The sequence below is a fragment of the Drosophila kikkawai genome, chromosome 2L, assembly GCF_030179895.1.
Source record: "Drosophila kikkawai strain 14028-0561.14 chromosome 2L, DkikHiC1v2, whole genome shotgun sequence".
Lineage (NCBI taxonomy): Eukaryota > Metazoa > Arthropoda > Insecta > Diptera > Drosophilidae > Drosophila > Drosophila kikkawai.
Genome location: NC_091728.1, coordinates 12,916,497 through 12,940,549, shown reverse-complemented (window position 1 = coordinate 12,940,549; position 24,053 = coordinate 12,916,497). Strand labels below are relative to the sequence as shown.

Genomic DNA, 24,053 nt, shown 5'->3' with positions numbered 1-24,053 from the left:
ATGGATGATTGGGCCGGGTTTTTGGATCTCAGTTTTCTGGTGTGGATAAGCGTATGAAAATTGGGAAATTTCCATGCTTCATTCTATGGTTTCCCCTTTTTGATTGAGAGCCCGAACTAATCAGAAATGATTGGCCAAACATTTTTGATAACTATATTCAGGAGAGAGAGAGAGAGAGAAGGGCCCAAGCTCTTTGCCTAATTATAAAGAAATTAACTTGGGGGATAAACATCTCGTGGAGGAATATATATAACCATACACTTCCTCTAATTATATGGTGAACTCATTGAAAAAGGTGCTATCGGCATTTGTCTATCTGGCACCTTTTACCAATTGCCAAAAAAAATTATACCTGCTGCAGATATATCTCTGATGAACGATCTCGGCCCTCCAGTTAATTACAAACTAATCACAAAAACAAACAAAACATTAGGCTATCGCCAGGCGGTGATCTTTACAGGAGCCACCACTATACTATACTATATACATATGTCAAATGTCAGGGGCTAATTTATAGGCCGCCGCCACAGATCCATGTAGTCCAAGTGTCAAAACAAACAGAGAGCTGCGCCGCCTGCCCCGCCACTGAAAATGGTAACAAACTCATCATTTGCCAGATGAGAAACTCTGGTTTCTGGGGTCTTGCCTTGGCTCCCTTTGGCATAAATTTCCTTTTTGGCGTTTTTCCTCGTCGTTTTCGTTTTAATTTGAATGTAAATGATGCTGACGCAGCTGTGGATCTCTTTCTCTCATGTATATATATAAATGGGGAAGTCGGCAGTCTGATGAGGAGCAGACTTGTTGTGGGCTAAGGTTAAATGTCGGGTGTCCAACAAACAGTGACAAAATATTTAAATTCTGGCTGGCTGCCTGCTGCCGAAGGGGCGTTTGTAAATATTTGAGCCACTTAATTGGAGGGGCGTGGGTGGGCTGGGCCCAAGCACGGAATTGATTTATGCCGGCGAAGGGAAATCGATTTGAAAATGAAACCATTAAAATTCAACATATTTTTCAAGTGAATTATGGGTTAGAGTTCTGTAAAAGAAACTAAATGGGGTTCTTTTGGTATTTATTTAGGAGTAATTGAAGCTTTGAGCTTCTTTAAATAAATAATTTAAGAAAGAAATAATATTCATATAAATAAATTATAAAATATTCTTTCGTATCTTTTTAAAATTCTTAAATTAAATTTAAATTAAATAAATTGTTATTCTTTAATCCAAGAAATTAAATTCTTCAGAATGACTTTCCAAAAAGCTTGCCTTGCCACGAGCTCGCTTGCGTTGCAAGTTGAACCGGCAATCAACGGGCCGCCCTGCCACGCCCCACTCATTAACCCAAACATGATCGGGCAAAATGTCTCTAACGGTAGATGGGCGGCCTAGGGGGCGGGGCACGTGCGCCCAAGTGCCGCGCCACGTGTGCCCAAGTGTGTGCGGTGTGTGGTGTGTGTGCGTTTATGGACGACAGCCGTGACATGGAGAGGTGCAACCAAATCCCTTGTCACCTTGGCTTGGCGCCACGGTGAAAATTTGTAGAAATTAACATTTTTTGTTTGCCACTGTTTTGTCATTAAATGAAATTGCATAAAAATCAATAGCAGAAATTATTACAGTGTGGTTTCGATGGGGTGGAACGAAGTCGGTTGTGATATTTGTTATTATAGTAAGAAAATGTTTAGGAAATATGATATAAATACTTCCCACCCGGAAAAATCGAACAGAATATCGATTTCAAGTACATGAATGTTAAACATGTTAAATTATCGATATTATAAATATATCTTAAATATTCTTCTGATATTCTTACTCTATTTATACTTTAAATAAGGTAGACATTCTTGGTAAACTTTATAAAAAATATATAATAATTGTTGTCACAGATAAATAACTATTTTCTCAAGTTCTTCTTACAAAAGTTCCCCTGTACACAAAACAAGTGCGAAAAAAAAAGCGCTGAGAGTAGCTGAGTGTCACAGAGTGCCGCTGATTGTCGATGATGATGTGCAGGTTAGAACAGAACCCAAAGAACTTTGAACTCCATCCACTAATTCCAGCTGGCTAGCTGCCTCTGCTCCTCCCGGTAATGACTTTATAAACACACACAACCCGAGGTACGAGAGGGTGAGAGGTCTACAAAACTGTCCAACTGTCAGGCTGCGTTGACTAAGTAACATGCTAGACTGGACACACAACGAAATCAATTAGATGGATATATAGAAGCCGATGAGATGGAAGTTGGGAAAATCGGAGAACGAAACTTATATATCATTAACAATTTTCATGTCATATCTTCGAAGGGGACTGGGAACCTTTGTCCATCAGCTTGTCACTGTCCCAGCGAATCAAACTTGTCAAAGTCATCAAATATTCAAATACATTTTACACATGCAACAGCAAACGCAGAGGCGAAAAACAAAATCCCAAACAAAGTGAGGAAAATACGTTTTCGGGGGTCAAATTGTTTGTAACGCCCCCACATAACAGTAATTGCCGAGGAAAATTGATTTTTATATTATAATTGGGGAGTTTTCCTTGCTGGATTTAAGCATTTTGGGTCCCATTAAAATCCCGAGAAAGGAAAACCAAAACTAAACCCCGGCTGTCCCCGCAATGAGAACTTAATGCCGCTCGAAATGAACATTTTTGCGGGCCAAAATCTCCTCTTTTGGGAATACTATACATGTGTGTCTGTCTGGGTCTCTTCTTGTATTTTTGGCAATTGATTAAAAGGCTTAACATTTGAGACTCAATTGCCTCGTCCAGTCTGGCCTTTGTCTTGCGGTTCGGTCGGTCGGTCAGTGCTTTGGCCTTTCCAGAGGCAGAGACCCCTGGCATTAGTTGGAAATTAGTGCGAAATGAGCAAATTCTGTTAAATCTTGGGTGCTTAATGTGTGACTTTATGGTTGGCTAGGAAAAATAAACATGTGTGAGGTTGTGGAACTGGGAGAAGGGAAACTGAATTTGCTGTAGATTACTTTTGTATTTTAATTTAATTTAAGAGAGTATAGAAAATACTCTCTATTAAATAGAAACATACAGAAATATCTGTAGTATTAAAAAGATACATATATTATTTCTTATACTGAAATACAATTTATATTTTAATTTAATAAATATTCCGATAAAAATACTCTTAAAAACACTCAAAGATTTCATTGTTTTAATACCCAACCATGACTCTTATAAAATATGAGTTAAAAACAACTCCCGTCGCAAACTTTATGCAAAATGCCAACACAATAAATTTGATAAACAATTTGTATATATACATATATACATATTTTTTACCTGTGCATTGGCAAGTTGAAATTTATTGATTTCTATGATATACGCTGACATTTTGATGAAACGTTGCCATTGAGTGCAGATAAGCATAAGATATGAGTTGTATGTGAACGTTATGCGATACCTTCAAAGCAACGAAACGAAACGAAACGAATTTGTAAAATCAGAAAACGTGTTCTGGCCATGTAGCATGCAAATGAAACACACAAAACAGCAAATAAAAAATCAAATTAACTTCTGGTTGGATTGAACACTGGCTGCTACCTCGCCCCTCCACCAAATGACATAAAACTAAGCGAACAGAAATTCACTTCATTAGCAGCTCAGAGAAAGGTAAGTTAAGGAGAAGTTGTAAGTAATAAAAAAAAAAAAAAATCTGCGGGCTCGACACGAATCTGTTTTTTAATTGTTTTCTCTTTCCTTTTTTGATTAGTATAAATTATGCAAAAATCGTTAATAAAAAATAAACACAGAGCCAACGACTTGAATGATTTATGTGTATGCAAAAAACAGCTGAGGAAGAAATAGATTGTGTCGCATAAATATCTGTGTTAATAATGTCTTAATAATACTGTATAATGTCTTTAAGCTCAGGCAGAAGGGCAGGGCCAAAGATACTCTTTAAAAACGCAGTCTTGAACTTGGTCAGCTCTTTCTTACAGTTTCACTCAAGGTTTTGGCCAAGACTACGCCCCCAAGAGCGACAAGTGCCAAGTAAACAAGATATTTTTGTTGAAGAAAAAGGTTGAGAAATTGCACAGCTATATGGCACAACCCCTGAAAAATTACCCACATTTCCCATGTATATACATATAGATGTATCCGCATCGTTAGCCGAATTTTCTGTCATTTGCCAATTTGTCGTGTGTGTGTGTGTGTTCCCAACCAACCACCAACGACAGTTTTTGATGGGAATATATATGTTACATATTTTTTTGGTGGGTGCTGGTCCCTGGAATTATTGACACCAAATGACATTTTGCAAGTATGTTGCACTTGTCTCATTATTACTGCCACATGTGTGTACGTGCCACACGACTCACGAGGCTTTGATGTTTCTACCGAGTTCGGCACTTGTCATTTTTATGGCCAAACATATTTCCCAATATGTGTATATATCGCATGTCTCCCGACGTGTGCGTGGGAACAGCCAGAGTCTCTTTTCTCTTATTCTGGGTGTCGATATGTAATTGCTAATTTTGTTATATGATCTGTATTTTTTGGGGGAAGTGCACGGTAAGGAAAATTGTGGGAAAGTATAATTGAACTTTATAGGGAAGAGAGGGGTTACTTTTCGGGGTTTCAAAAGGTATTAGTTATGGAATATTTGAAGAAAACTTGTACAGAATTATTATTTAAAGGTAAAGGGTACATATATCTTTTTTAAAAGCCATTCACTTTTAATTGCAGCATTTTAAACATAATTTAGAATTTTAAATTAAATATAGAGACCTCTAAATTGTTCCCTTTCTCCTATATTATCCCATTGAAACTGATATTTTCTCTCAAGAACCAAGGAAATAAGATCTATATTTTCAAGTGCAGGATATGGTTATAGAGTTGGGTCGCTCGCCTAACCCATCCATAATATTTTCCCTGGCTGTTGCCAAGCAGTCTGCACGTTCCGAGACTTTGAAGTTCACAATTGCAACCGCACAGAAATGTGCCACATGTGGCTGTGTTTACTCACTACTAAAATAATGGAAACATGTTGTAAAAAAGTATAAATTTACTATGTAAACAACAATGAAATTGTGTTTGCCTCCCACTGAATTATGAATGGAGAAGGCACAGCAGAAGATAGTACTACTACTACAGTAGGGGAAATCATTAAGTAGATGTTTATGTTTCTGGTCGCTTTCATGTGGTCGTCGTCACATTTTGTATTTTTTTTTGGGGCCTTTGATGGGTCCGTCGGAGAGAGAAACTGTCGCCTCTGATGTGGCAGCAGAAAATTGCTCATACGAACAGGAAAAAGGCGCAATTATGGTCAAGTTATGGTTATGCCAAAGGCTGTAAAAATATCAAATTGGGGGTGGTCGTGTTCTATATACATACTGCTACTATACTATATATATATCGTCATGTATTTCCGCTCCTGCAATTTCACCATTAGACGCATAATCAAGTTGTTAACAATTTGTTAGAGAGCGCCGCCCTGGCTCCGCCTCGAAATCACGGATCCATGAATTGCGTGCCCACGCATAACGAGAAAGTCCAATAATAAAATATGTATGTACAAATAATTTGCCATGCGTAATTTGTGCAAATAATATGCGTAATTGTCGTGATGAGAGTGGAGGAGGGGGCTCCCTTCGGCACAACATCAAAGCTAATGGCCACATGATGTACACTTTTTTCTTCTTTAAATGAATCGAAACCGAAAATAAACAAACTGAAACGAAGCTAAATAGTGGCTGCCCTTTTTTTTATTGGGCACAAACAATAGTAAAATGAAATTTAAGGCGGCAGGCGACAAAGTAAACACCATAATAAATGGGGATATAATTTGGGGAGATGAGCAGCGAATGGGGGATACTCTAAAGAGAATGGAACTTCGGGAAACAAACATCCATGAAACAAAAACCGACTCGTGAGTGATCTATAGTTTCTAAAAAAATAGGTAAATATTATATATTTTAATAGTATTCTAAAATTTGTTTCAATATTTCTTATTTTAATCATTTTTAACTCAAAAAACTTTAATACTTCAAATTTTCCTTGTGAAAAACCACATGAAAAGCCTGCAACTCCCCATCATCATGAATGTTTAATGAAAAGGGGAATCTAAAGCTAGAACGGAAGTACTTAGCCATAATGAAAACATTAGCATATAACGCACAGCTCAATTTCGTTCAAGTTAAGTAAGTAAATCAAGTAATTAGGATAGCTGCGATTTTTGGTACCTACATATATGTGACCTGTGACCTTGCCTGAAGCGTCAAGGCTACTGCTAAAACTCAGGACCCATTAACTGCGTGTGGCACTTCATTATGGGCATTTAGAGCATAACAATACAGACATTGATTGGGCCTAAATGACTTTATGGCCTAGAGTGTCCTTGAGATGCAAACAAGTAATGGCAAAGGCAAAGACAAGGGCAATAGCTATACTACCTCGCTTACCTTGATTTTTAGTGTTTGACATTTGACACGCGCATTTACAAAAATTAATAATGGTATACGCGTGGTCCGTTGCCAAAAATCGAAGGATATATCCGCGGGTGTCGTCGTCAGCGCTTGTAAAATTTTATTGATTCCACATTGTCTTCCGATATACTCATGGATATTGAGGCATTGTCGAGTCTGTGTCGGATTTTAGGGAGACTGTTTAAGTAGTCGTCGTCGTGCTGCTTCAGTTGAGGGACACGCGACAGGAGCTGGTGACAAGTTTTTGTCTTTAGCTGGGAAAGTTTCCAAGGATCTACGGGGATCTCAAGGACGCACTGCCGGACGTGCGCAGTTTAGCCTGGAGCTGGGAGAGACAGAGAGTCCTTGGAACACTCTCACATCAAAGCTGTGGGAGATGTCAGGGACAAACATATATCCTTTGGGGGGAATTATAGAGGACTTTGCTGGCAGGGTAATCGTATATTTCAAGGTGATTTATGTTTGAAAATACTCAAAGGAAATATTAGTATTTTATTTATCAAATAATATATTGAAAGCCTGTATTATAAATTTAAGTTTAATCTTAATCTACTTTTTTACAATTTTTTACTTAAATTTCCCAAGAACCCCTCACAAATCCTACTCCTCTTTTATCCAGAAATCAAGTTACACGTGTTTCCATCATTCACACAACACATCATTCAATCAAAAGGATCACGAACAAGGTTAAATCCAATCAAGTGCTACCTGATATCAGTCTCGCAACGCCCTTAAACCGAAATTCTCTTGGCTTTTCGACAGGGATCAAGTCCAGTTTACCAGTTTCTGATCGCACTTGTAAGATGCTGTGATTAATGGTCATGAGGCCCAGTTCTGTGGACAGCTCAGAAACACACACACACCCATTAACACCGGGGTGTAGCAAGCCCACCGAATAAAATACATATAAGAGCCACAATAAATGGAAAATAGAAGAAACTACAACCTGGTGGCAGGAACTGGCTGGCTTCCACGAACCAGACACAATTGCCAGGCCACGTTATTAATTACATGCATTAATTTCTGGCACAGAAATCGAGAGACAAGTGATGCAACTGCACGGTAAGAAAATAGGTTATAAAACATATTTAGAAATGTTTAAAATTATTTGTTAGAAAATTACTACTAAATAGGTTGCACTTTTAAAAGGAAAAATATTTTACCAAAATAAATAGAGAGACAAAAATTATTTCATATTATTATATATTTATTTTTTGATAAGAAAATAAACTCACAAGTTGTCCTCTAACTGAAGATTCTAATTCTTCAAGCCTAGCATTCCTTAATTTATATTTGCTAGATTTTATTTTGTCTTTAGTTAATTAGTAAATAATTCTAACATGTTGTAGGATTTTTAATTCTTAATTCATTTAGAATAATTTTAAATTTCTAAGATTTTTAGTAAGATATTTAAGAGCACTCTTTTAACATCAAAGAAATATCCTTTAATTCCCCTATTTTCTCTCTGTGAACTCCAGTTGAGGCCCAAAGCCAAAAGCCAGACTCGAATGCAGGCGCCACTGTTGATGGATTTGTGGCTGGCTGCGTGGTCCGCTGATGAACAGCCGTCTAAATTATGGAACGCTTGTCACCCGCTGCGAGTGCCATGGGTGTGAGTGTGAATACGAGTGTGAGTATGAGTGTGTGCGAGTGTGGCAGATCGACCCCACAACAAGCCGCTCACCAAGCCATGTGAACGGAGGTTTTGCCAAAAACAAAAAAAAAAAAGTAAAAAGGTGGCGGCACCGACAGCAAGGTATCCTGAGCTCAATTAAAGGTACTAAAAAAAATACAATGTTACTGGTAAAGGAAATTAAAGGTAGCTTATTAAAAGTAGAAGCCAAAGAAATATATTTTTTTCTAAGAAAAATTTAAATTAAGGTTAAGAAATAGAAAAAAAAAAGTATTAAAATTTAAGTAAAAACCTTTTATCTTCCATTTCAAGTCACCTTTGTTAGTTTAATATTTATTTATATATATTTTGTGCCCTGGTTTTATATATTTTGTAATATTCCAAGTAATTTACGATTATATTCAGTTAATTTTAGATCAAAGGATCTTGTAATGAGCCTCTAAAAACATTTCCCCCTTCAAAGTAAACCCATGCAAATTCAAATTACTGTAGGTATAATTTGTCATATTTTATTTTAAAAGTGACACAATCGTTAAACACTTGCAATTTATATTTATTTCCACCCATTCGACTATGCCCAACCAAAGTATAGTATCTTGAGTGTGGGCTATGCAGCGATTTGCAGCCGAAAAAAACAAAAAAGAAAACCCAAACTGACACATACACATACTATATATCAAAAAGCCGCCATGTCGTTAATTTAATTTGTACAATTTTCAGGCAAATATTTTCCACACTACCGCGAAACTGCCAATAAAGCCCACGCAACTTTGTCGGCCAAGCGAACAACCAGTCTTGGTTGGTCGCCTAGAAAAGCGGCTACTACCACTAGTGTCAGTTATAGCGCGATTCGCGAGCATAATGCAGTGTATATTTTGCCATCTCTTTCTGGGCAAGATACTTATATTGACAACAAGTTTTTCCAGTTTTCTTTACTTTTTTATAACCATTTTTCGGGCAAATAATTTTCATGTGCGCGCGCAATTTTTCATAATAATTTTTACCAGGTTTTTGTCTCTTCTTTTTTTTTGCCAGTTTTCCTGTTGTTGTTACATGTACGTTTATATTTATTTTTACATTTTTTACGATTCTGTTTTTTATAATTTGTCTCGAGTGAGACTCTCTTCCGTTGCAGAGAATTGCAGTCGCTGCAGTTTTTGGCTGCACGCTCCATCCGTCATACGATCGGCAGGGGGATATACATATATACAACTATATATGCCTTGATTCATGGCCATAACTGATGATATAAGAGAGTGTGTGAAAATGTTTGACTCAATTCCTGGAATTACCTCAATACGAATCGGAAGCGCTGGCTTTTTTTTAATATTTATTTTTTTTTTTTTAGCCGCGTCAGTAAGTCTCGACCGAGTTTTATACATATTTTTTTGGGAACCTTCAAAGTACGAGAGTATTTGTTGTCTGACCCAGAAATGCGTTGGAGATCAAATGCAAGACCCCGGATCAACTTTGACGCGTGCCTGACTTCGCGGAGGCATGACTGTGGGGAAAATGTGTCCATAAACGATTTCTATACCCTATAGCCTGCATTTGTGTCGCGTCATTGTTGCAACATCAGCGCAAACAAGCAAGAACACACTTCAAAAAGCCCAACAATGTCGAGTGCTAATAAAACCCACTGAGAGGGCCTGACTGACTGACAATCTCAACAGCGATCGTCGTGAGTTATTCGAGAAGGCTAATCCCGGCAAGGCACTGGGAGAAAAGTTTAGATGTTTTAATTATTTATTTATACATTAAACACACTTGAATCGTTGCGGTAAGAAGTCAAGTTTCTTCTTTTGTGCGCTATAATATTTTTGAGACCTCTTTGAATCTTTCCTCTGCATGTCTAGTCCCTTCATAGGTATTTTTCCTCTCAAAAAATCGACTTAATATTTTTTCCAAGTGTAATCTCCAGTGTTAGACACTCGGGCGTATCCGTATATATCTGGCCAGTGTGTGGGGAGCTGAGCTGCTCAACAAACAAGCTATTTAACACCGCCAGAAATGCTGAGCCAGCGCCCGTGACTGGGCGAAATACGGGGATACATGGGCTTCGGGATAGGATGGAACTGGGATTGGGATACCCGGGGGCAGGGCAGGGCTGTACAGAGGAGGCGGCATTCATCGGGGAATATATATATATACTGGTCACAAAAGTGTCGAAGATCGAAATCAGCAGCAGCAGCAGCAGCATCGACGGAGAGTCGCGGAATTGATCGCGTCGATTAATTTGTCTTGCTCCTCTCAACCTTTTTCCACCACTTTTTTCTCCACCTTTTTGGCCACGAGAGCATGAGTGTGCAACTCGGGCTGCATCTCAAATGGAATGCACTTAATCACGATTAGTTGTAATCGATAAGCGAGAGCCCCGGCTAATAATGCACTCTCCACGAGGCTTAGAAGGTATTCCTATATATTCCCATAGATGTACTTCGGGTGGTCTCTCGATCCATTTGCATATGAAAAAGTTCCAGCACTCAAATGGCTAACCAATGATTTCAACATTATATTGTCCGGCTTTGTCCGCATCAGCTGCATGATAAATGGCACAATTTATTTAAATCAAGCGACCCGTGGAGACCTCCGGAAAAAAAAACAAAAAACAAACACCATATTCGGTTAATAATTTGTTCATTTATCAACATTTGTTAGCAGCGATTATGAATGACGTGTGTGGTGGCTCCTCTCACTCTCTCAAAATCGATTCAAAACGAATTTCAGTTCATTCATAAAACCTTGTTTCTGTTTTGTATAATTTTATGTCACAGCGGGTTGGCTTGTTAGGTTAAGGAAAAATGTATACAGCAGAATTTAAAACCCCAAAAAGAACCTTTAACTAGTTTTAACTAGCTCCTTCAATAATTATATGCAACCTGCATTCATACACACCCCTTCCTGGCACCCGAATTACTTAAAATATTACCCCAAAGCGAGGCCAGTTGACATTTTTCCTAATTCCGTGTCACCTTTTTACACACAATCAAATCCAAAGGCTCACAACGGTCAACACGCTAATTAAAGCCACGCCAAAAGGCTCAGAAATAATCGTAAAAAGGAAAAAAGGACTTTGGGTCCTTCAAACCCATTTGAAAACTATTTTTATAACGTACTAATAACTGCAAAACTTTCACTGCTCGTTTTTTTGCCACCCAGCAGTAGCTTTTATTTCGTGTTTCACTGCTGTTGGGTATTTTTTTGTTGTTGTTGTTCTTTTTGTTATTAATTAAATTACACCCCAGGCATTTTACAACATTTACAGCAAATTACAAATGCCCAGGCATGGGCACGCCGCGAAATAGGAGAAGAAAGGGCGAGTATAGGACGGGCGGTTGTAAAATAAAAATATTATATCACCAGAAAATAATGTATGAGAAGGTACGAGGATGAGACTAACGAATAAGAGATACCTAGTACAATATTAAAATATAATAAAATATTACATTAATAGGTTATAATAGCAAATACTTATAATACGATTTACCTTTGTTTTACCTTCTTAAAAACTAACAACTAAACCCTCTCTTATCCTATAAACCTGGGTAATTCCTAGTTCTTAGACTTGGCTTTCCTTTTTCGATTTCGGTGGCTATGCCTAAAATATACGAGACTTCCCCGGTTGGCAGTTACCGGTTACCGGTTGCCAGTCCGTGGGTCCAAAGGCATATCCATGAGTGTTAACACTCATAACAACTGCTAAAGCCCATTTTCGCATGTTGGCAGCTTATAAAAAAAACAGAATGCAGCGCTCGGAACCATAGAGCCATATAGCCACACATAGCACCCACTCCTACTATATATACATATACATATATAGCCATCCCTTTGCCCTTCATCCCACCGAAGGTGTGTGCAAGTTTCCAAAAGAGATTTTGTGGCCGCGATAAACACGCGCCCAGGCACAAAAGTGTAAATTAAGCCGCAGACGCTGTGGCGAAGAAGTGATATACATATACAATGCAATAAATATTTCTTTAAATTATTAAGAAAAAACTATTTTTATAATATTTAATAAGCTAATTTAATTAATAAACTTACGTTTGTGTCAATTGTTCAAGATATACTTTTAAAACTCGAATTCAAAATTGTTTTAAAAATAAATAAGTTAATAATGCTTAATATTCAACGAGTTTTTGGGTACGTTGAAAGCTTACATAAATTTAAACAAAATTAAATTTACGTTGTAACAATTTCTTATTTTATTAAGTACGATTTTTAATAACCCCATTGCTCGCTTAATTTTTCCCTGTGTACTCAGTCGTGTGTGGGCCCAAACTCCCTGGGAAACGAGAGGGAAAAGCAAGCGGAAAATGAAAAATTATGAGTTATGCCTGGCAAGGACATGGCCTGCTCAAGCTTCATTTACTAAGCCATGGAGTCGCAGTCGGCGTCATAGTCATAGTTACAGTCATACTCAGGAGTTACACTTGAAGTTAATTTGTATCTTTACTCAAATTAAAACAATTATAATAAGAAATTCTTTCTACACCTATAAAATATTTAAATCTTAATTGAAGTACTAAACAAAATTACAACCAAGTTCACACTTCTTTCTTCTATTTCTCTCAGTACATTTATTTTCTCAATAAAACTTTATCCCCAGTGCACCGGTAGACATAGACCCAAGGCCTATGAATATATCCTGGAATGGTCGGCCGGTCGGTCGGTTCTGGCTCCGGTTTCCCGGCAATTGTTGAGCTGGCCCAGTTAGCGTGTCGCTCATTAGCATGAACATTTGCTGGGGAATTTATGGTGTCCATGCCACATGCGAAATGTGGGTTAGCAATGCACATTTGCCGTGGCAATTTTATGCTCATCAGCGCGGCATTTCTCAGCATTCAACGCATTCAGCGCGTTCAGCATTCGGCCGGATGACGGACTCATAAATTAATTAATTTTCGGTGTGGCTTTCAGCGCGTTATCACCGCCGCGAGATCGCCGCTCGCAATTGTCTGTATATTGTATATCTTAACGTGAGATATATATCCCACAGCCCCAAGGGCAGCTGCGATCAATAAAACGAATGGTTAAGACTCATTATCGGAGGGCAGTACGACGAGGATCCCTATCCCTCAGGGGATAAAGGATAATCGGGGCGAAATGCACGATATGGCAAGTTCAGCTGGCCAACGTGTTGGCCGCCGTAACTTGATTCTTATGCAAACAAGACCCGGAGGTTGTCCGACATCGTGTTAAAAAACTTGTTCGCAATTAAACGATGTCCTGCCGGCAGGCTGACTGAATGTCTGCCAAGGAATGCCCTTTCCTACGGTTTTTCGTTCCCTGAAGTTGGAGCACTGAGAGAAATTATACATAAGTCTGGTTTAAAGCAATATTTAAAGATGTCTATAAGATGTATCTTTCGGATTTTGCTAGGATTCTCATCAGTTTCACTGAAATAATTCCTTTTTTTTAGGTTATCCCCCATAAAAACTTGTCTTATTTATATATTATTTATCCCCTAAATTCATTATATTTCTGAAATATTTTCCACACCTTTTCCTTCAGTGCTTGGGCCACGCATGCGCGTTTTGGGACTTGTTCCACCTGGCATCCTCTTGCCTTCGCCTCACAATCGTTTCTTCTGGGCCTCCTCGACCAGACAAAGGTTGCACGTAAATGACCCAAGTTATCATAAATATGTCAAAAGTTGAAAATTAAATGTACAACATGCTGAGTCCCTCCGAGTCCCACTCGTGCTCCATTCCATACCATTCCCTACCTCCACCCCCGCATTCTTTATTGATATTTTTGCACTTGTTTACATTTTTTTTATTTAAAGCCACTCACCGATGCTCGCGTACGCAGGACCACACGTGGCGCCATCTTGTTTATGATAAGTGAAATCCTGTTTGCAGACCGTGATTCCAAGGCATTGGTGTGAGTTTCGGGATGATTGAATGCGTGTCGCGGTTTATGAGTCACAGGGTAGTAAAGGTTCTAACCGAGAAGGAGCTCTGAAGGGAGACGAGGGTGTTGAAGTAAGGACTAAACTATAAAATGGGTAAACTTGAAGAAAGAAATAGCCTTTAAGCTTATATGAGACCTTCAAGTTTTTTAATTTACATTATTAACAGAAATGTAATTTATTTGAACCTATAATTTCCTATAAAAAATAAAATTTCTTTTACTCTTAATTATTATTTTTAAATAAGTTCTATCCCAGTTCCTGTTACTATCGACTTTCTCCCCCCAAACCAAAAAACCTCAGCACACGCACTCCTAACCAATCCCTTCCCACAGTCCCTTGCATGCTCGTAGGGAATGTGCTCCTTGAGGTCCGTGCAGAAAATAACTTTGCGATAATATTAAATTGCTGTCAACAGGAAAATATGTTGGATGGATTTTCCAACTAGCACTACGGCCTGCAATTGATTTTCTGTCAGCGCGGCACAATCAAAATGGGGGGCAAAACACTTTTCCAAGTGTTGATTTGTGTTATATGGTAGTTTCTTATCAACAATGCAGTCTATTAGGCATTACCCTGGATTGACTGACATGCAATTCGCTGGGCGGCCTGGGGAGGCAAACAAATAAACGGCCCGACATCAAAGGTGCAAGTAATTCCAGGTCTTTTGTGTCGTAAAAAACACAGGGAGAGAGGCAAAACATGAACACAACATAAAATAGAAAATATTTCTGGGTGCCAGGGCGCCAAACTATTAACGGAATAGGATTAAATTTGTTAATGCCTTTGTCTAAGCCATGTGCGTTGGCAGGTGGGAAAGGGTTAAGCGCAGGAGCAGCTGAACTCCCAAAATAAAAGGGGTTAAAATGTGTTTATTTGTTTATGGGGCCCCCCCGCCGATTAAAAGGGGTCTGGGTTTTGGGCTTGCGCGCTATATATAGCCCCGATATAGGGTATGTCCGGACGACTGCCGTTGACTAATGTCTCATTTGCATGCCAAAAGCAGTTAACAAGTCTTGCCTCGCCGCCAGTTGGCAGTAAGAAAGAAATTATGGCTTGTCTTGCTTTTAAAAACAACTTAGTGGATAATACACCCCTAGTGTTAAGCCAGGCGGAGTCCAGGGCATCGGCATCCGAGCTCATACTATATACTATATATGGCACTAAAGGGTGGAGAGGAGCGCACACAGCAACGACACATTCATTTCCTCCTCGGCGCGCCTCAAGTGTTGTCACCTGTCATAATAAGTGCGGAAGCAGCAAACGGCAAACAAAGAGACAGCCAGAAAGAAGGAAAAAGTGTACAAAATGTAATAAGAAAATTTACAAAGTGTGAAAAACGAAATGAAAGATACCCTTTTACAATAGAAGAGCTGAAGAAAGCGTGAGATTTGACAAGGAAACACTAGTTTGAGGGAACAAAAAATACTATTTATTATAATTATAATATTTATTGTATTATAATTTATATAAAATATATTTTTAATGTGTTTTCAAGTATTCACCTGTCGCCACTCGTTCAATCATTAATCACTTAAAATTTCACTCAAGCTTTAAATGCAATATGGCACTTCAAGGTATTTATAAAACTAGAATAACTAGAACAGATTAGTTATACACGGTTATTAAAAGATTAGATAAGCTTAATCTTGGAATTAAATAAGCATTAAACCAATCGTACACGAGATTGAATAATATAAATATTTATTTTTAATTTAAATATTTCAAGAATAATTAAAACATTAAAGGTTATCTAAAAGTTTTACAATTTACCTTGAGGTGTTGAAATTCTACGAGTAAATGATGACTGGATATTTAAAATTTCATAATAGCCTATATTTTAATCAGAAATAGTTATATAATAACATAAAATAAAATAATATTAATAACATAAAGGAAAATACTTTTTTTTTTCTATAAAAAAAAGTATTACGATTTATTCATGTAAAAATTATAAGCTCCCTTAAGTGTTTCTTAAAAATAAACTACAATTAATTCTTATTTCAAATAACTTTTCTATAATATTCCCAGTAAAGAAAGTGCATCCAAAAATTTGTAAGGCGGCCCAACCGACATTGACGTTGCTGCCGCACTGCAACTTCTGCAACTTTTGCTGCTGCTGCTGCTGCAGTTGCAGTGGCTTTTGCCTCAAGTTTCCAATTCATTTTCATAATTGCAGCAAATGTAAATTGCAATATTTTTTCTCATTTTTCTCTCTCTGGCCTTTTCTTTGGCTCTGCATATGCGTGTTGCACTTGAATTTGTTGGACTGTCGCACTTGAACACTCGAAACACTCGGAACACTCGTCCGATCCGAACCTGTTCCACGCGCAAGAGATGGATTGCTGTGTTTTTCTGATATTTCTTTTCTGTTTTTCCTGCCTTTTTGTTGGGGCGCTGAAACGGAACCGCAAATTATTTTAATTTGCGTTAAATAATGCAACGAGGTGAGAAAAAATTAAGAGCATTTCTCAGAGTCAAAACTGGAAGAGATCGCGGCTGAAACTCATTTTCTGTTAAAAATAAAATATAAAGAATGACTAATATTGTTTGGATTTACTTTTAAAATAAATTTATAAGCTCTTATATTAAGCATTTAATTTATTATAGTATAATTCTCCTTTTATACCGGCAATCTTTTATTGTAATTACCATTTCCTTAGGGGTTTTCTTGATATTTTATATATTCTTATTAGCATGTATCATTTCTATATAACTTTTATTATACAACATACTTTGACCCAGCTCATTAGCAGCCCCTTTAAGCCCTGTTTTTGCAGTTGCCGTTTCAGTTGCAGTGTATCCTGCCACAAAGTTAAAAGCGCCGACCTGTAATTTGCCAGCAATAAGGCGGCGGCGCAATAAACTCAATTTGTGCTGCTCGATAAAAGCCGAGTGCCATGTCAGGAGATGCATAAACAGCAGGGATAAAATAAATAGGAAATTTATAAAGGGAATATATAGTTAATACTAAAATTAAAGTTGCGAAAATAGAACATTTCAATTACATAAAGAATCATTTCCTGCCAATTGCCAATATTATCATAAGGTCAAAAAAGGAATTTTAAATTTTAATATTCAATGAAAAATATTTCTAAAAGTCTCTTCCATTTCTTTTCACTATATTTTACTGGTAATATAAAAAGCATTAATTATATGAAATATAAATGATCTTTAAACACTTTTATGCCTCATTTATAACATCAGAAAAGTTAGTCAAAAAGATCTATTCATTTAATGATAAGCATGAATTTTTTATTTATTTTTCTTCAAATTTCTGTTACCATTTTCCCCTATAATCTTAACCCCAACTGTGGTTACTTGTACATCTGCATGTGAAGTGAGCAAAGTGTGGTTGTAACGTGTTCATTTTTGCTCTGGGGTGCTAAAAGCCGCACAATTCAAGCGCAAAAACTGCGCGAACCAAGTCGAAGTTGGAACTCTGTTTAGCTTTTGACAAGTTGGAGCCACTCTTGGGGGCCAAGGCGTTGCCCAAAGTCCCCGGCATTGTTATCTTTGCATATATATCTACCGATATATTTTTGTGGATATATGGGCTACCGATCGGCTACACAATTTATGCACGTTTCTTCGATCATAACTCTTAATTAGCAGCTTGGAAACCTTGTCAACTGTGTTGACTGACAAGTCTTTTAAGATTTCGGCAATCAACAAACAAAATCTACAAGCCAAAAATATTTTGTGCGTAGGCCAGAGACAAGTGAAAGGTGTGTCTCTCATAGAAACAAAAAATAAAAAATAAATAAATTAGAGATACAGCTATGAGAATCGATGCTGAAAACTAGAAAGGAAAACTGAAACTGATAGTGAAGACTAACCTAGAGATACTATGTGCAAAAAAGTTACTTTTTTAGAACATTTTAATAGTAAAAGTAGGTAAAAAGTAATTTTGTATAACAGTACTTATATTTATTATATATTTAAGAGATATTTTTTTAAGTTTGAAAGCAAAATAAATTAAAAGATCGTAAAAGAAACCATGGTAATTTGAAATAACTTTGAATCCGCATACAAATTACTTAAAAATGTAGTATGAACCTTTGACCAGAGATTTATCTTATAAATAACAATACTTACTTACTTACTTTAGATTATGATTTCAGACTTAAATAAGATAAGACCCTACATTATATACAAAATACTCCATTGTGTAACATGATTTAAAATATCATTTCCGAATGATTTACAGGTGAGATTTGTTGTATTGTTTTGTCTAAACTTTACGACTATCTCCCCTTCTAAGCCCGATCTGTTTGGTGGCTATAAAAACCTGATACTTTTAGCCCGAGGCTAACCCACACGCAGACACAATGGCAGCACAGTGAATCGAAAAAAAAAAACCAAAGCCACCCACATGGGGCACAACATCGAAAAGAGCCGGCTGACAAACGCTGATCGATTGGACACCGAAAACAAAATCATAAATCCATATACGAGCCATAAACTTGAGGCAATTATTTTATGATAACTCGCAGAGGTGAGGCCCAGAAGAGGGAACCATCGAAATAAAGTCCATATGAAAGGACGACAAGTTGTTGTCGGTCTCTCGGATTCAATTGTTGCAATCGTACGCTCAGTCATCAATCATAATTTTCAACGATCAACAGTTTTGTAGGCAAACGTTTTCATGTAAAGTCTTAAATATTTTCACACCTTATAAACAATGTGCAGTCACGATCTGTGGGAGTCGAGTCTAATGCGGCTATTGTCCGCCACAATTCAAGCCAAGCGACAGTTGGACATGATTCGAGTTGGAGTTTTGTATTATTCTCCTACTTTTCTAGCGAATTATGACGTGCTTCGGCTGGGATGATCGATCGTTGAATGCCTCGGTTATGAAATTCTCTTCTATTATTATTTTTTTTTATTATTGTATAAGGGACCGTGAATCACGTCATAGATGAGTCAGAATATTGGAGGATTTCTTTCGTTGGTTGGATGCCTAGAAAGTCGCCTTTCACTTGGCCATACAGCGATTATTGGCTGACTTTGCCGACTGACTGACAGCTTCATTAATACCACTCAAAAGGTGAGTTATGCATGGCGATAGGACTAGAAGTCGAAGGTGACAAGTGTGTTTGCTTATGAATTTTGACAGGCAACGAGTTGAGAGCTCAGTATCTATTTTACACTGGAATTTTAGTTACAAATATTTAAGGAACATTTGAATAAATTAGTTTGAAGGGTTGTCAGTTTGTTAGAGTATTTTTAAGAGCACAAAAAACGTTTACTTTTGTGTTAGTTACCATATGGGGACTTTAAATTAATTTTAAATATTATAAAAATGGTTAAAGTCTCTTGGAAAATCTTAAAAATATCCCACATATGTTTTCAAACTTATTTATTAGTCCCATAAATATCACCCTTTTATTCTTCCTGTGTAGCATGACTTTCCTCCAAGCTAGCTTGTGTATTTAGACCCCTTTTCAATAGCTGCATACACATTGTATTTTAGCATTTAAATTACACTTTGTCTTATGCTAATCGAGGCAACCGTCAAACAGTCTTCGTCGTGCAATTTATAACCAAGTTTTATTCAGAAGTGACAACCGAGTGCAGCCAGTAGCAGCCACTGAAGGTGAACCCCGAACCACTTGCCATTCGGTGGTTCAATGACATATAAGACCTCCAAAGATGCGGCAGACGAGAGACACCTACACCGAGCTCGGAAACTTAAGCAGCTTCCAGAGTTGTCAGCGCAAAATAAGACAAATGTTTCAATGGGGAGAGACATTTTTAAAAGAAGAGATATTTCTTAAAAATTAAAAAATAAATGTATAATACTCTCTCCCCACCTCAAACGCTGTGTGGTCCAATTAAGGAGGCTGGCGGGTCTGGTCTTCTTCGCATCTTTTTTCTGTCTGCCTGCCACCAAATGTGCGAATGATGCGTGAATCTCTTGAAGCCGAAATAAAAACTCACAACTCACAGGAGCGCTGACTGATGGGACCTAAGGCTACAGGCTGTGGCATTAATTGGAGTCGGGCCTTTCGGCTGGCGTATATATTTTATCGCTATTGAAGCGTTTGGCGTTAATTAAGACAAAATCAGGCGAAATTTTTGTCACATTCAGCTCCTCCTCCTCTCCCTTTACGCTTTTTTCTGCTCCCCGTTGGCCGTGATTAATTGTGCCCTGTGCTGCCTGCCAACTGCACACAAGTCTTCTGTTTAAATATATATGGCTTTCCTCTTTTTTTTAATATAAATTTTCCTCCCTTGGATTGTACTCGCATTTACGGGCAAGAAAATGAAAAATTAGTCGAGAAAATCTGGCGAAATAAAATGTCGTCGGCGACATTTTGCAAAGAGATTTTGCCGCCGTTCCTTAGAGTGTGTGGGTGGGTGACTCGACTCGAATGCTATAGAGAGCTGTATAGAGACTTGATCCAACATATATCCACTATATGCCCCCATATATTTGGCTCAGCTTCTAATCGTCGCGCATTAGTCAGTGCGTTTTGTGGGTTCCTCGCAGAGGATAGAAATTTAAGTGGGTTAGGTTAGGGAGACAGCTAGGATACTCTTGAATAAATGTTATTAAAAAATAAGTAAGATATGTATAACTATGAAATATAAATATTTAAGAAGCTTAAGAAGGTAACGAAGTTGCGTCTCAAAAAGAAATTAAAAATCTTTAAAAAATAACCTATCTACATTTTCAAGTCATTCATTTACATTTGTCTTTAAAACATAATATCTCTTTTATAAATGTTGTTTATATTTTCCTTAATTTAATTTCAAGATAATCTTTTCCTTTCCTTTAAAAACTTTCCTCTAGGTATCCCTTATTGTAGCGTCCTTCAAAGTCTTCTTAACTCAACCCATTTCCTCCTAGCTGCATTCCACTCTATACTTTATTTTTCTTATATTATATCCCCCACATTGCTGCAGCCATATAAAAAGATCAAAGGAGGTGACATTTTGCTGTTTGCTGACTTGGTTGACACATCAACGCTTCTCTATCGACACCGCGAATGCGAAAATACTACAAAGGCACTTTTGGACACCAAACAGTTGGCAACGCTCTGTACCTAATTAATGTGCTTTTAATTATGAGCTGTAAAAAATTCATGACTTGGCGGCAACCGCAAATGCTTAGCGGAGGCATTCCATCCTGTCCTGACCGCAAACAATGAGTGACGGACGGGGGCTCACAGTGGTCGTCCGAAAAAGGGTTCAACTCCTCTGCGACACGTCACTTGTAATAACAATAACTGCTCAAGACAGCCCAAAAGTAACACATCCGCAGGAGGACATGCGGGGCTAAATGGTAATGGACAGGCCCAGTCACAGGATCAGGAACAGGAGACAACCTGGCTTGTTAGCACACGACACGCTGTGGTCAGCAAATGAGCCGGCAGCTGACCAAAAAGGGGATACAGCTTACACTTAGGGGAAAATGGGGGGTTTAAAGTAAGGAAATATAAGAAAAGAATAACTTGTATAAGAACAAAATATCGAAATCAAAGTTAAAATATTGAATTAATCGATATTATCGAAAAATAGTCGATTACTTTAATATTTATTATTTAATTCAATTTATTTGTATCTTTTTTCTGATGATATCGGTTTCATATATTAAAAAGAATATTGATTCATTGCACATCTATCGCAACGTCAAGGTATGGTTATATATCAGTTTTTGCATCGAATATCGACATAATATCGATTATCGATTTTGTCTGCCATTCCTAGAGTTTCCTATTCAATTTTCTAGCAATTCTAATTAATATTTATATATACTTGATCTTCTTATTTAATTTATTCTCACATTTTCTCTCAGTTTATTGCAACATTGTAGAGCTGTCCTCCCCCCCTGTTGGCCCCTTTGGCACACCGGTGTAATTGTCGTGTCAATTTTGGGTAAAACAGTTCCATCTCCGACTTGGTCTTGGACTTGTGCTCGCACTTGTACTCATTCCGTACCGTTGTGCGTCGGTGTCAAATTTTAAACATTGATTATCTGGAGACATATTCAGCAATTAGCAAATCAACTCGACTGTGGGCTGCAGCCTCTTCTTCTCAGCCCGGGATTGGATCGACAATTACCAAATGTGTCAAAAGCATTGGCTTCGTTTTGGGTATTTGTTAAGTTTTAATATGACAGCAGATGGACAAGGCAAATATTTTATCAGCCGAGCTGGAGTCTCTTAGCAATTTGCATACACTCGAGAGGCTGTCTCTCTCTGTGATGTAAGAAAAAAAAAATGGAAGGAAGAAGGCTCCGATAATATATACACAGGATAGAACACACCCTGATTCTCTCCCTACGGACATGTTTAACGGTTCAATTTTACACATCATTTAATCGCAAAACAAGTTAGCTCGCCCTGTTTTGTCACTCAATTTAAATTTATACAAGAATGGCAATGCCAAAGCCGGTGGATTGATTTATGACCCACTCGCTTCCGTGAACCTTTCACTTGACAAGATTCCAGCTCAGTGATTCCGCACTGGAAAATCACAAATTACAAAGTGTTAACACACACGAAAAGAGCATCAAGACAATGCCCAACATATGTCTAAATATATTTTGGGTATTGTTGAAAATTTAAATGAGAAGGGTAATTTGCATATACACTTTTAAGGGTAATGCTTTTGCCAGAAAATTAAAGCCAAGAGTTGAGAAAACTATTTATCTTTTAATGGTTTTTTATTCTTCTTGGTATATTTTTCCCTTGGATTAAAATATTTTCACATTATTTTTCTTTTATTTTTGATACTTAGCCTGAGGTGTTGCATGTTAGAACCTAGTAAAAACCCTCAAGAAAACCCTCTGAAAGTGATGAAAGCCGCCGCCAGTTCACACACACTCCCAAGACATTGTCTGTCTCAGAAGTTGCAGCTTTATGGATATATAGCGGGTTATACAAACATATATCCCAACATATCTATATATCCACACGATGGGACTTCGGGATCGCATTGACAACTGAAGCGTTATCGAGGTGCATGCAATTTACTCATCATCACAGATGGAGAGCTGATAGCGGACATGTTACTCTTTTAATTGATGCGAAGATGGCCCCCGGAATGAGTTATGACTGCGACTAATATGAGGCGCTGCTTGTGCGGCAATTACCAACTGGCAGCCAGCTCCGAACTCGGAATTCGCACTCGAACTTGGCCAGGATGGCCAACCATACAGGGCCTATGTTGAAAGACAATAATGCTTAATAATGAGCTGTAAAGTTTATTAATTGCCACACAACGTTAGGGGTTTTCTCCACTACACTCCTCTCAGCCCTGCCCTGCTCGACCGTCCTGCTAATGAGCCATTTGCGTGTCGTCGATTTATTGCATTATTTGCACACAAACACAGGCAGAGAGACAGATACGACACCGGGCACAAAAGACACATTAAAACTAAATTATTAAAATTTTCGCAAAACTGCCGGGACATATGTCGTCTGTTGGAGAGATGTCCGAGTTCATTGGACCCCTCCAAAAGGATGATTATCAGAGAGAACTAAATGAAATGAAAATAAACTTATTTTCTGTTTGAATTTTTGTAATTTTTGGAATGTGAAATTGGAAAGATATGTTGGTTTATCTAAAGGTTCTTTATAATATATTTTAAGAAACATTTTTAGAAAATTTAGACACATTTTCAAGGGCCATTATTCTATCTCTTGTCGAGTCCAATACAAAGAAATCTACAAAATGAATTTTATTTTATTAAAAATTCTCTAAACACCTTTCAACAACTTTGTCACGACTTCTTCTAAAAAACCTTTAAATTTCATCCAAGTTAAAGCTATTTCCCTATTTACTTCGTGACCCTGTTCTCGGTCTGTGGGTTTTTTGCCCTACTAAAACCAAAACTGAAACTGATTTCAAACTTGACTGATTTTAACAACCAACAAAGTCAAGAGTCATTGAAGCATGTATGGCGATTTACCCCGTTAATGAGACCATAGATAACAACGAAAATCAACTGTCAACTTTGGACCAAAACAAAAAGGAAGCTTCGCTACGCCGCTGATTAAGTCAACCTTCTCCGCCATGAAGGAAGAGTTCACCGCCCCTTTTTACAAGAACCCCCCTTAAAA

At 37.7% G+C, this 24,053-nt stretch overlaps 1 protein-coding gene across 1 annotated transcript in view; it reads right to left on the bottom strand.

Annotated features, from left to right (window-relative positions):
• Hel25E (ATP-dependent RNA helicase 25E) overlaps positions 1–24,053 on the bottom strand; it is a 219,398-nt gene that overhangs the window by 133,902 nt on the left and 61,443 nt on the right. The gene's annotated exons all lie outside the window — the stretch shown is intronic.